Source organism: Eucalyptus grandis, chromosome 9, assembly GCF_016545825.1.
Source record: "Eucalyptus grandis isolate ANBG69807.140 chromosome 9, ASM1654582v1, whole genome shotgun sequence".
Taxonomy (NCBI): domain Eukaryota; kingdom Viridiplantae; phylum Streptophyta; class Magnoliopsida; order Myrtales; family Myrtaceae; genus Eucalyptus; species Eucalyptus grandis.
In genome coordinates this window covers 18,818,459-18,830,583 of record NC_052620.1, presented here as the reverse complement: position 1 = coordinate 18,830,583, position 12,125 = coordinate 18,818,459, and the positions used below count along the sequence as shown (strand labels likewise).

At 39.7% G+C, this 12,125-nt stretch overlaps 1 long non-coding RNA gene across 2 annotated transcripts; it reads right to left on the bottom strand.

Annotated features, from left to right (window-relative positions):
• Positions 1-3,405: 3,405 nt before the first annotated feature.
• On the bottom strand, positions 3,406-6,340 carry LOC108956642. 2 transcript variants are annotated; one of them, XR_005546482.1, is made up of 6 exons: positions 6,254-6,340; positions 5,743-5,805; positions 5,545-5,657; positions 4,874-4,942; positions 4,258-4,746; positions 3,406-3,986 (listed from the first exon to the last, which is right to left on the bottom strand). It is a non-coding gene; the product is annotated as an uncharacterized LOC108956642 (long non-coding RNA). The 2 variants fall into 2 exon arrangements; XR_005546481.1 differs by having other exon boundaries at positions 3,406-4,746.
• Positions 6,341-12,125: the final 5,785 nt, after the last annotated feature.

Here is a 12,125-nt window from a genome sequence, read left to right as displayed (position 1 = left end):
ATACATCATACATTACAATATTCACACACAAAGATATCATGAAATAATGACATGTGATCACCCCTCAATTAACCATTCACCAAAGCATTCATGCTTCAACCTTATGATATATATCATCAAACCATGCTTTCATTTAACAAATTAGCAACTCACTTTTCAAAATAACCTCTTACAAGCACTCATCATTTATAAAAATAGAGTGCCAAGAACACTTATCATTTTCAAAATGAGGATTTCATAAGCACACATTATCTTTAAAAGTAGAATTTAGTAAGCACTTACCACTTTAAAAATTACAATATAATATACACTTATCACAATCATGATAATTTATCACATCCTATTATCACTTATTGCAATAGCTTATCGCATCCAATCATCACTTATCATGATAGCTTATCGCCTCTAATTATCACTTATCATGATAAGTTATCACCTCTACTTATTGCTTATCATGATAGTTTATCACCTTAATCCACTTATCACATAATCTAACTATCATTAACCTTATTCTAATCATAATCCTAAACCTAAGCATAACTATCACCCTAAACAAGGGTTAGGAAGTTACTCACGATCGAATATAGCTTCAGCGAGCGACAGCGACAACGGCAAGGGCTCACAGCGAGGATGGCTTGGCACAACATGAGGTGAGGCAGCTCAATGATGAGCTGGATAGCGAATGACAAACGACAATGAGGCATCGTTGGACAGCAGCTCACGACGAGACTAGCACAGCAAGGGGACAGCGGTGGTTCGGTGAGGCAGTGAGGACGAGCATGAGGACAACTGTTCGATAGTGAGATCTCATGGCAAGGGTGGTGTGAGGGCGGTGAGGGCGCGACTCATAGCTAGAGCGGCGAACAGTGGAAGGTAGCTCAGTGTGAGGCATGGCGAATGGCGATGGCAAAGGGCGGTGGTGCCAGACGATGGTGAGAACCAAGAGGGAAAGAGAGAGAGAGAGAGAGAGAGAGAGAGACGGACATGAGAATGAGAGAGCGAAAGTGAGCTGAGAAACAGAGATTGGGGAGGGGGTGTGTTCGGCCAAGGTGAGGGGGGGGAGAGAGAGAGAGAGAGAGAGAGAGATGAGAGAGATAAGAGAGATGAGAGGGATTGAACATGCATTAATGAAGCAAGTACACATTTCCCTAATTCCCTCATGTCCAAGCCTTTTGCATGGCTAATATGGCTTCATGAAGGTATACAATCCAAGGAAACCAATGCCAAGATTTTGCACATACAAGAATAAACTAAGTTGACTAGGTAAGCTTAGCTAGGTAGACTTCTCCTCTCTCCTTCATGCTTGGGCGCCACTTCATTTCCCTTATGCCTACCATTTTTGTCTCATTAGCTATAGGCTTCTAGAAGGGGCAAAATGGGGATTACACTAAACCATAATCCCATTTCACTATTCATTCACATGGACATATTAATGTGCAAGCTTACAAAATGCTAAGGTGGGCTTGAATTGCCTAATGGGCCTCCTTGGGCCAACCAAAGTGGACATGTGGCCCAATGGGCTCATCTGTGAGCTTGGACCCTCGTGGCTCCTCGTTCATAGCATGTTTCCACTTTTCTAAAAATTTGCAATCCACAATTAAAAAATTGAGTTTTCACCTTAAAGTAGTCATTCATAGGTTTTCAGCAATTCGACAATTTCCATTGTAACTCTGTAGATTGGGATTAGATTGAAGATGTCACATATTTCAAAATTTTGTAGTACTCAAACTGAATTCCAACAAACGATACAAGTTTCTATACAATCTCTCCATTGCAACTAGGGTCGGCAAAATGGGTTCCAAACTCATTCTGTGACTTAGATTTAACGGGCCCAATTCGAAATTAATAACTCTTTTTCTTTTCTTTTTTTGTAATGGACTTAAATGGGTTGAGAAAACTAAAGCCCAAAAAACAAGTAAATTAAGTGACTTATACTTTAACCCATTACAACAGCCGAAGCTATCGCAGGCTTCGCTTCCTTTGGCTTCACTTCGTCTCTATTTTCTTCTTCTTCATCAAGAGTGGTGAGAATGGAGAGGATGAGTCGGTTCTGTGAACCATGACTTCAACCAACGACTTCACTTCTCTCTTTTTGTTTTGTCCGAAAGCTTCACGGCGTGAACCTTAGGCTCCGTTCGTTTTGCAGAAAATAATTTCGGGAAAACATTTTCCAGATTTTCCAACATTCGTTTCACATAAAATGAATTCCTTAGGGAAAATTTTTTCCATAAAAGAAAAAAAGTCTTATAAATGAGGGGAAAATGTTTTTCACTTTCAAAAAGTGGAAAACATTTTCCTCACTTGATTTCTCTTATCTCACACCTCTACAAATCATCACTTCCTCCTCCCCTTCTCTCTTCTTATTTTCTTTTTTTATTCGAATTATTTTTTATTTTTATTTTTCTTTTTAATTCGAATTATTGTTAATTTCCTTTTTCTTCTCTATTTGTTTCTATTTTTCTATTTTTCCTTTTTCTTTTCTTTTTGTTTCCCATTTTCTTCTTTCTTGACTAGTCGTCGGTTGTCGCCAAGTGAACCTCGAGCTCGTCAATCTCAAGCTTGCACTCGTCAATCCGGCGCCACGAGCTCCACGCTCGTGCTTGCCAATCTAGTGAGCGGCAAGCCTTGTGCTCCTCAGCGAGCTTGAGGCTCGCCAGTGACCGATCGCGGGCCATCATTGTGGCTGGCAACTAGCCAAGAAAGAAGGAAATGGAAAACAAAGAAAAAGAAAATTAAAATTAAAATTAAAAAATTAAATATAACTAAAAATCAAATTTTTAAAAATAAGAAAATCCATTTTAAAAAATAAAATAAATGAAAAAAAAAGTATATGGAGGAAAATATTTTCCTTATTGAACAAAGAAAAGTATTTTCCACTTCACTTTTAGGTTTTATCCGAACACCGGAAAATAATTACATTTTCTTGGAAAATGATTTCCTGAAAAATATTTTCCAGAAACACCACATTTTCCGCAAAAACGAATGGAGCCATAGTTGAAGATTCTAAGTAATGAGATCTCTCGAGCTACTTCTACCTGTTGGGACTTCAATCAACAACTTCATGGAAGCCTCAGTCGTTGGTCTACTTAATTACTTTTGTGTTTACCCTTATTCTTGTAGTTCACATAATCTATTCGACAAAAGGCTTCTAAAACGTTTTCTTGGTGAATTAGCTCCAGTATTTGTTGGATTTGAACACGTGTTGATATCTTTAAATGGGTAGATTTCTTGTCCTTGGCTATTAGATGAGGTGAATCACGGCTACCGAAGTTTGCCTCACTGAAGTAATCTACTTGAATGTCCCTTTATTGTTGTTGCTAATGCCAGTAAAGTGATGCGATTCATATACATTAGAATAAAAGAGTTTAAGAAGGAAAAACGAGCTAGCAAATCTCGATCCTCTCTCAACAATGGTTGAGTTTCTTCTCTACCCCTTTGTGGTAGCTTCTCTCAATCCCTAAGACAAAACCCAAATTAAAAAACCCTAGATCTGCAAATCATGGCAGTCTTCAAGCATACATCACCAGATTAAAGGAGTTGTCTCTAATCTACTTCACCCGCATGGCACCGATGGTGAGAAGCGGTGCTGGTTTTGCTGGGTTTCCACCGAACACCTTTTGAAGAACAACCCACGAATCCTTGAAGCTCGGCCAGGATCTGAAGGAACAATCGGCTGGTAAGAGTGACTGTATAGCTGGAACATTCACTTGTTACTGGATCTTAGAGGCCTAGGTCTTGTGCTTCCTCAGCATTTTTGTGTTTATGGTGGCATACTAGTTCCCTAAAGCAGACCCTCCTTTAGTCGAAATATACCTGGGTAGAATCGCTTCTAGAGCTCCCTTCACTCCATAGCCAAACCACCAAATTAATTTGCTGCAAAACCTGACCAGATATTGGTAATGGCTGATAGAGAGGAAAATCATCTTCGTTTAGCAGCGTTGTGCCATAGAATGGGAGATTTGTGGTCTGAAGATGACATCACAGACCTAGGGGAAGAAATTCCAGAAGAGGCAAAACAACAAAGTGACTTAACCCTATATGGCAAGTTATATTCGAAGCCAAATGCAAATTTTCAGGCCTTAAGTAATACTATGAAGAGAGCATGGAAAGTTGATTCAGTGAAATGTGAACAAATTGAACCGGGTTATTTCTCTTTTATCTTCCCATCAAGTGAAGAAAAAAGAAGGGTGCTAGAAACAGGACCTTGGTCTTTCATGAGCAATTTATTGGTCCTTAAAGAAGGTGACCCAAACATACCTGAGCACTGTTATGAATTCATGCATTATGCGTTCTGGGTTCACTTCATAGGTCTTCCCCGTGCAAGAGTTAATGAAGGTGCCATACGTCTCTTAGCTTCAAGATTGGGGAAAGTAGAGGAGATAAAGATTGAGGCGAGAGGCACAAATACCAGGAAAAATGGAAAGGCTAAAGTGCTGCTAAACCTGTCAAGCCCACTTAAAACAGGTACTGTTATAACCTGCGGGGACAAAAAAATGGTGGATTGATTATAAATATGAAAGGCTTCCGCATTTTTGCTATTCATGCGGTCGAATTGGGCACTATGCTAACTACTGCACTGAAATACCGTATGAAGAAACTGGATTACCTCAGGACCTACCGGGCCGTTATGGTTCATGTCTAAAGGCGGAAGTGAGAGAAAACAGCCCTTATTAGAAGACCTTTTATGGCAAACCAGATCCTTTGGCTACTGAAGAAGAAGTTGTCATGGAGACTCCAACAGAGGTGCTAGAAAAAAGAATAGAAATAACGATGGAAGATCAACTTGCTCTGGCTATTGTTCCTATCCAGGCTGAAAAAATAGAAAAAATGAGTATAACTAGAAGGCACAACGCAGAACAACAACAAGCACCACCTCTCTATCAGGCTGGAATTGAGACATCTTCACAAAACTCCAAGAAGGGAAAGGCGACATATAAAGCTCCTGCAGCCAAAAAAACAAAAGTGGATCAGCCCCTATGATAAAAAAAAAAAAAAACTCTCACGGGAGATTGCAGTGGATGAAACCCATCTTTTGGATGCCCCTATTCAGTCCTGGGAAGGGGCGAACACACGGGCCATGGTGGCTGGCCCTAATAAGCCACCAGAGCAAAGATAAAACTACTAAGCTGGAATTGTCAAGGGCTGGGCAACCCCTTGACAGTCCAGCACTTCAGAGCCCTAGTGGCTCAAGAGAGGCCCAACTTGGTGTTCCTCATGGAAACTAAAAATCAGACTACTGTAGTTGAGAGAGTAAGGAAGAGGACACCTTTTACTGAATCTTTCATTATGGAACCAGTTTGCATCGCTGGAGGTTTAGCATTAATGTGGGATGAGGAGGTTCAAGTGGAAGTAGAGGGAAGTTCTAAGGAGCTCATAAATATAAAATGTAAGGATCTCAATAGTGGAGGCTTAATGCGCATCTCCTTTTTACATGCATCAACAAACTATCAAGAGAGATTGAGGCTATGGCAGGCATTAAAAGACATCAACTACTCCAATTCTCTCCCGTGGTTATGTGTCGGGGATTTTAACGAAATACTTTACCATTGGGAAAAAGTTGGATGCAGGGAGGTGGACCGTTATAGAATTGCAACCTTTCGGGGGTTCTTGGACGATTGTTCTTTGATAGATATTGAGAGTAAGGGATGTGCTTTCACCTAGTCCAACAATAGAGAAGGAAGGGCATTAGTTAAAAAGAGATTAGATAGGGCTCTTTGCACTTTGGAGTGGAGAGTGCAATACCCCAATGCGCAGGTCTTTGCTCTACCAGCAATAGGATCGGATCACAGCCCGCTTATTCTTTCCCTACAACAAAAAGAAAGGAAAAGTCAAAGAATGTTCAGATTTCAACCATTTTGGCTAGAAGATCCTGAGTGTGAGGAGGTGATTAAGAGGGCTTGGCACGCAAACAGCTCTACCGCAATCAGTTTTACGCACAAATAAAGTTGGTTGCCTCAGAATTATACAAATGGAGCAGGAGAAAGTTCCAAAATGCCCAAAAACAGATCAACCCCCTCAAATTTCGGCTTATGGAGATAACAAACAACACAGATGGGGAGCGAAACAGTGAGGAAACCAGTAACATTGTTCGAAAAATTGAAGAGTTGTGGAGGCAAGAAGAGATGTACTAGTGTATGAAGTCCAGAATAGAATGGTTAAAATGGGGAGACCACAACACCAAGTATTTCCATGCAACAACAGTTCAAAGAAGACAGCGAAACAAAATATCTATGCTTCGGCTAGAGGATCAAACCTGGTGTAGGGACTCCGAGACTCTCTCTCATCATATTTGCAGCTTTTATCAATCTCTCTTTACCATAGTCGGAGACCGGAACTATCAACCTGTCTTAGAGCAATGCCATGTGTTAGTCAATGAGGAGATGAATACCGATCTGATCAAGCCAGTAACAAAAGAAGAAGTTAAAGCTACAGTTTTTCAGCTAGGGGCCACTAAGACTCCGGACCGGATGGGCTAAACGGCTTATTCTATCAAAATCATTGGCCAATCATCCACGACAATATTTTTAGCATGGTACACTCCTTTTTCAGTCAAGGTACGTTTGAACCAGAGCTAAACAGAACGCATATTACTCTTATCCCTAAAGTAACTAACCCAGAGAACATCACCCAATTCAGACCTATAAGCCTATGTAACTTCAATTATAAAATTATAGCAAAAGTGCGACTAATAGGCTGAAACCTTGGTTGTTAACGATAGTTTCTGAAGAGCAAACAGCCTTTATGAGGGGCAGACAAATTCAAGACAACATATTTATTGTCCAAGAGGTGATCCATCAACTAAGGGTGAGAATGAGGAAACGTAAATTTCAAGCCATTCTAAAACTAGATATGCAAAAAGCATATGATAGAGTCGAATGGGACTTTCTTTGCGATTATATGTTGAAATTGGGTTTTCATGAGAAATGGGTCAAGTGGATAAAGCATTGTATTTCATCGGTCTCCTTCAATATATTAATCAATGGTGAGCCTTCGGCTGCCTTTAAACCTACTAGAGGTATTCGGTAAGGGGACCCCCTTTCCCCCTACCTGTTCATCATCATGGCCAATACTCTTTCAACTCTTATGAGGAAAGCTGTTCAAGATGGAAGTATAAAGGGTATACGGCTAAATTCTACATGCCCCACCCTCTCACACCTCCTCTTTGCAGATGATGCTATTTTTTTCTTAGACGGCACAATCCGAGAAGCTCAGAATGTCTCAAATGTGTTGAATCAATATTGTTATGTGTCTGGCCAGGCTATCAACCTTAATAAATCAGGTCTTTTTGTGGGAAGAGGCTGTCCATACAACCTGAAACAGAATCTTGCTGCAGAACTGAGAGTCTCTATCTCAGACAATGTTGGGAAGTATCTTGGAATTCCAGCAGACTGGGGGAAAACAAAGAAGCAAATGTTTGCTTGGATACTTGCAAAAGTTGAAAGGAAATTGGAGGGATGGAAAGAGAGATTGATATTGAAGGCGGGGAAAGAAATCCTTATCAAAACAGTCATTCAAGCAATTCCTCAATATGCGATGTCCATTTTTAAAATTCCAATTTCTATATGTCGAACTATTGAGAAGAGAGTAGCTTCCTTTTGGTGGAAACAGAATGCAGATAGAAGAGGAGTTCATTAGAAGAAATGGGAAGATCTGAAAATCAGGAAGGACTATGGTGGTTTAGGTTTTAAAGACTTGGTGGATTTTAATAAAGCGATGTTGGGAAAACAGGCTTGGAGAATTGTTCAACAACCAAATGCTCTATGGAGTCAAGTGATGAAGAGTATCTACTATCCTCGAGGAGATTTCTGGACTGCTAACAGAGGCAATTGGCCTTCATGGGGATGGCAAAGTATTGTAATGGGGAGAGATGCAATTGAAACAGCAATCAGATGGGAGGTTGGGGATGGAAAAACGATAAGAATTTGAGAGGATGCATGGTTGCCTTCTGGACGAATCATTGGACCAGCAAATAAAGATGATCCAAAAGTTGTGGCTGAACTAATAGATAGCAACACGCGGGAATGGGATACAAACAGAGTAAATGCAATGTTTGATGAAACTATAACAAAAGAGATCCTAGCTCATCCTCTAAGCCTGCATCCTACCATAGACAAGTTAGTGTGGACAACAAACATATCTGGTTCATACTCTGTAAAGAGTGGCTATAACCACATACAAAATTCAGCCATCTCCACCACCAGAACAAACCCCTCTACCTCCTACCAAACACCCAATTCACTTTGGCTTGAAATATGGAAGCTACCAACATCCCCAAGAATCAAATTCTTAAACTGGAGTATATGTAGCAACTCTCTCCCAACAAAAGAAAATCTGCACAGAAGACAAATGGTACCTAAACCAACATGCCAAATATGCGGCCAAGCACTAGAGACAACGGAGCACATATTCATCCTCTGCGAATGGACAAAAAGTGCATGGTTAGCCCCTGATTTTCAAGCCAACACAGATCCAGCAAGTATAACTCGCATTGATAGATGGATCGTGGAGAACCTCACCTCAAGAGCAGAAATAAAAACGAAATCCCTCTTTGCTGATGTCCTATGGCAGATTTGGAAGACTCGGAACTATGCGATTTTTCAAGGGAAGAAGCCCAACCCGACCAGCACTAGAGAAGAAGCACGTACAAACGCAGATCTGTGGATGAAGTGGACAGCTAAAGGGATAAGTGCAGAAAACCGAAAGCAAGAAGAACAAAACATCAGAGAAAAACGGTACCCACCTGCCTTACACGCGTTGAGGGTGAACGTGGACGCCTCATGGTGTAGCTCAACCCTGGAGGGATCGGTTGCGGGCGTTTATCGGATACAGCAGCTGGCCTCCTCGTTGACGGGTTTACGAAGAAGATCTCGGCCCCGTCCGCATGGGTTGCAGAAACTTTAGCTATCCGAGAAGCCTTGCGGTGGGTGAGAGAAAACAGAACAGGAAGTGCTGCATGAACAGAACACCCACACGAAGCATCTACTGAAACTGATCTACAAGTTCACTTATTTTCAGACAGCTTATCCCTTGTTGAATGCCTATCGGGCCAAGAAAAGCCCCCTTGGCAGGCCCAATCCATTATAACAGACTGCACACAAATAATAGCCCAAATAGGAGGAGTCTCTGTCTTCTTCGTTCCAAGGGAATCCAACAAGGCGGATTGGATTGCAAGAGCTCACCGCAGCAACTCTCTTCCTAGCAATTGGGTTTATTGTCCTCCGCACCCTTTATTTACAATATTATGTTCAGACTTACCAACTAATGGTGGCCTTTTTATGGGCTAGTAATGATATTCAGCATATTCTGGCAAAAAGAATAACTTTTGAATGACACCCAGTTCATGAGTCATTATGATTTGCTGAATTTGAGCATGTTATTGACTAGCAAAATGGAAGAATTACAAAAAAAGTCCTAAACCTATTGCAATTGTATCAATTCAATCTTAAACATTTTTTTTTTTTGCCAATTCAGTCCTAAACATTTTATATTTATGCGATTCAGTCCTTCCGGCAATCTTTAATCGGAATAATTTGATGTGGAATCCCAATCAGTGCCGTCCGACGTTGTCGACACTAACATGGACACCGGAGATGCAAAACGGCGTCCTTTTTGCTTATTTAAAAAAAAAATCGAAAAAGCCACAAACGGCGTTGTCTATCTTCGTAGCGTCATCCTTCTCCCGTGCTTTTCTTCTACATTTCTAAGGAACCCTAGTCTGAGATCTTCCCCAAATTGAGCGTTGCTTTCTTCTTTAGATATCAAAAATTTTGCCCAAATCAGAGTTGATGCTTAGTCCACGCTTTATCCGACACTCACTCGCTTTGCCCAACGCCTTCGCCCAAATTTGCCTGATAGTGTTGCTGGCCCTGCGCTCGGGCTTGATGCTCACCCAGATTTGCCCAATGTTGTTGCTTGGCCTGTGCCCGCACTCAACGCTCACCCATATTCGCCCGATACTTGCTCCCCCCATGCTTGTGCTCGACACTTGCCCAACACCTTTGCCCAAATTCACTGACACTCTTGCTCGCCCTACACTCTTGCTTCACGCTTGCCCAACGCTTTTGCCCAAATTTTGCCGAACGCTTGGTTGACGCCCACCGAGATTCGCAAGAAAGATGTTGAAGATAATGTGCGAAGATAAAATGTAAGGTTGCCCAAGGCCTTGTTCCAAATTGCTTCAACCAAGGCTTGCGCAGGTTTAACTCTATTTCAGATGGTCTTGGCTATGGTTGCTGTCTTATGCAATTTGTGGTTTGCTTTAGAGTCTTTTTTATTCTCCATGAGAACTGGATGATCTAGCAATGTAAATGTGTTGATGTACAAAATGTAGAGTGCATTAGGGAATTATAGGTTAGGCAATGTAGATGTTGTTACTGTTGTTGAGGTTCTGCTGTAGAATCTTAATGCAGAGATATAGCAATGTAGATAATGTTACTACAGTATGAGACTTATGTGATTGTAAAGACATGCAATTAAATAATATTGTATAATCTTAATGCAGATTTAGGTGACTACATTGTTGTTGCAGAATCTTAATGTAGAGACATAACAATGTAGATATTGCTGCTGCATGTGAGATTTCGGTGATTATAAAGAAAATGAAACCATATTAATATTGTATAATCTTAATGCAGATTTAGGTGCCTACATTATTATTGCAAAATCTTAATGCAAGATAATGGCATGACCTGAACACTATAGAATCTTAATGCGATATAAGGCAATAATGGCCTAACTTGTATAATGACCTTGACATGTATAATGACATGATTTTATAGTGGTAATGCTTATGTGAACTTGGTGCTTGTTGGTTGGTTTCAACTAACTCAACCCAAGAATAAGATGGTTGGTCCAATAATTTTTTTTTTTTTTTGTCAGAATTGGTCCAATAATTTACTTGCAGACCCAAGCCTATCCGAGAATGATTGACTTGTTAAAAAGAGACTTGGACTTTGGAGTGCGAGCACTTGACTTATATCGGGTTTATCATTTTCTTGTAGGTTGATATAATGAGAATAGTTCATTTCAACTGCCATGCTCGATCACATGTTTCTTTCCACATCAAATTTTGGTCATTCCAAAATTACTCTTTACTATCGTGAATCATAGTGTCTATTCCCATCTTAGGATTTGATCAAATTGCATTAAAGCCATTGCTTGCTTATAATTATCTCTTTTTTGACTTATTTATTGTTAAAATTGTAATTTGTTGTTTAAATATGTAATGAAGATATAGATACTGTTGAACTTCATTCTATAGAATGAACATATAGCTTCCTATGTACTTCATTTCATCATATGATTTTATAGTTGCCATTGAACTTTACTGTTAAGCTTGAACTATATTACATGTTTACAAGTTAGATATGTTCAGATTAGTGTTGATCCTGATAGCATAAATACAATTCTGCTACAATCGTCACAACTAATAAATACATCAGCGAATTCATCACAATTGATGGCATCGAATTTAAAGAACAACAATACATATGTATTTTGTTATTGTGGCCTAAAATGTCCTCTACAAATAGCAAAGACAAAAGAAAATCGATGAAGAAGATATCATGATTGCCTGGAATATAGAATTGGAAAAAGTTGTGGTTTTTTTATGTGGATTGATGTAAAAATTAGTCAATCATTAGGAAACGTGTCGCAAAATTTTCACCAGAGCAATTTCAAAAGAAAACCAGTGTTGACACGTAATGAAGATGAGGGTAGTTCGATTGTCAGTGAAGTTAGAGTCCTTAAGGCATAATTAAAATGTGTCACCCATGATGTGAAAGAAACAAAATTCGACATTAAAAACAATATTGGTTGTGTTGTGGGTGTCTTTTGTAATTATAAGAGGTATGTTATTTAGAAATTTGAAGACAAATGATGTACTAAGCTTGCCGTAGGCAATATCAATATTGAATGTATTATGTAAACTCTTTTAGTACTTGTTTTTAGTATGATTTGTATTTGTTGACATGAAATATGAACATGAATGAAGTGCAAGTTAATTGCAATCTCCTTTGTTTTATATGCAATTTGTTTTTCTATCTCAACATCAAAGATATGTCATTTTTTTGTTTTTATGATCCGTTGGGATGATATTAGGTGTCCAAATATGATAGGAAAAAAAA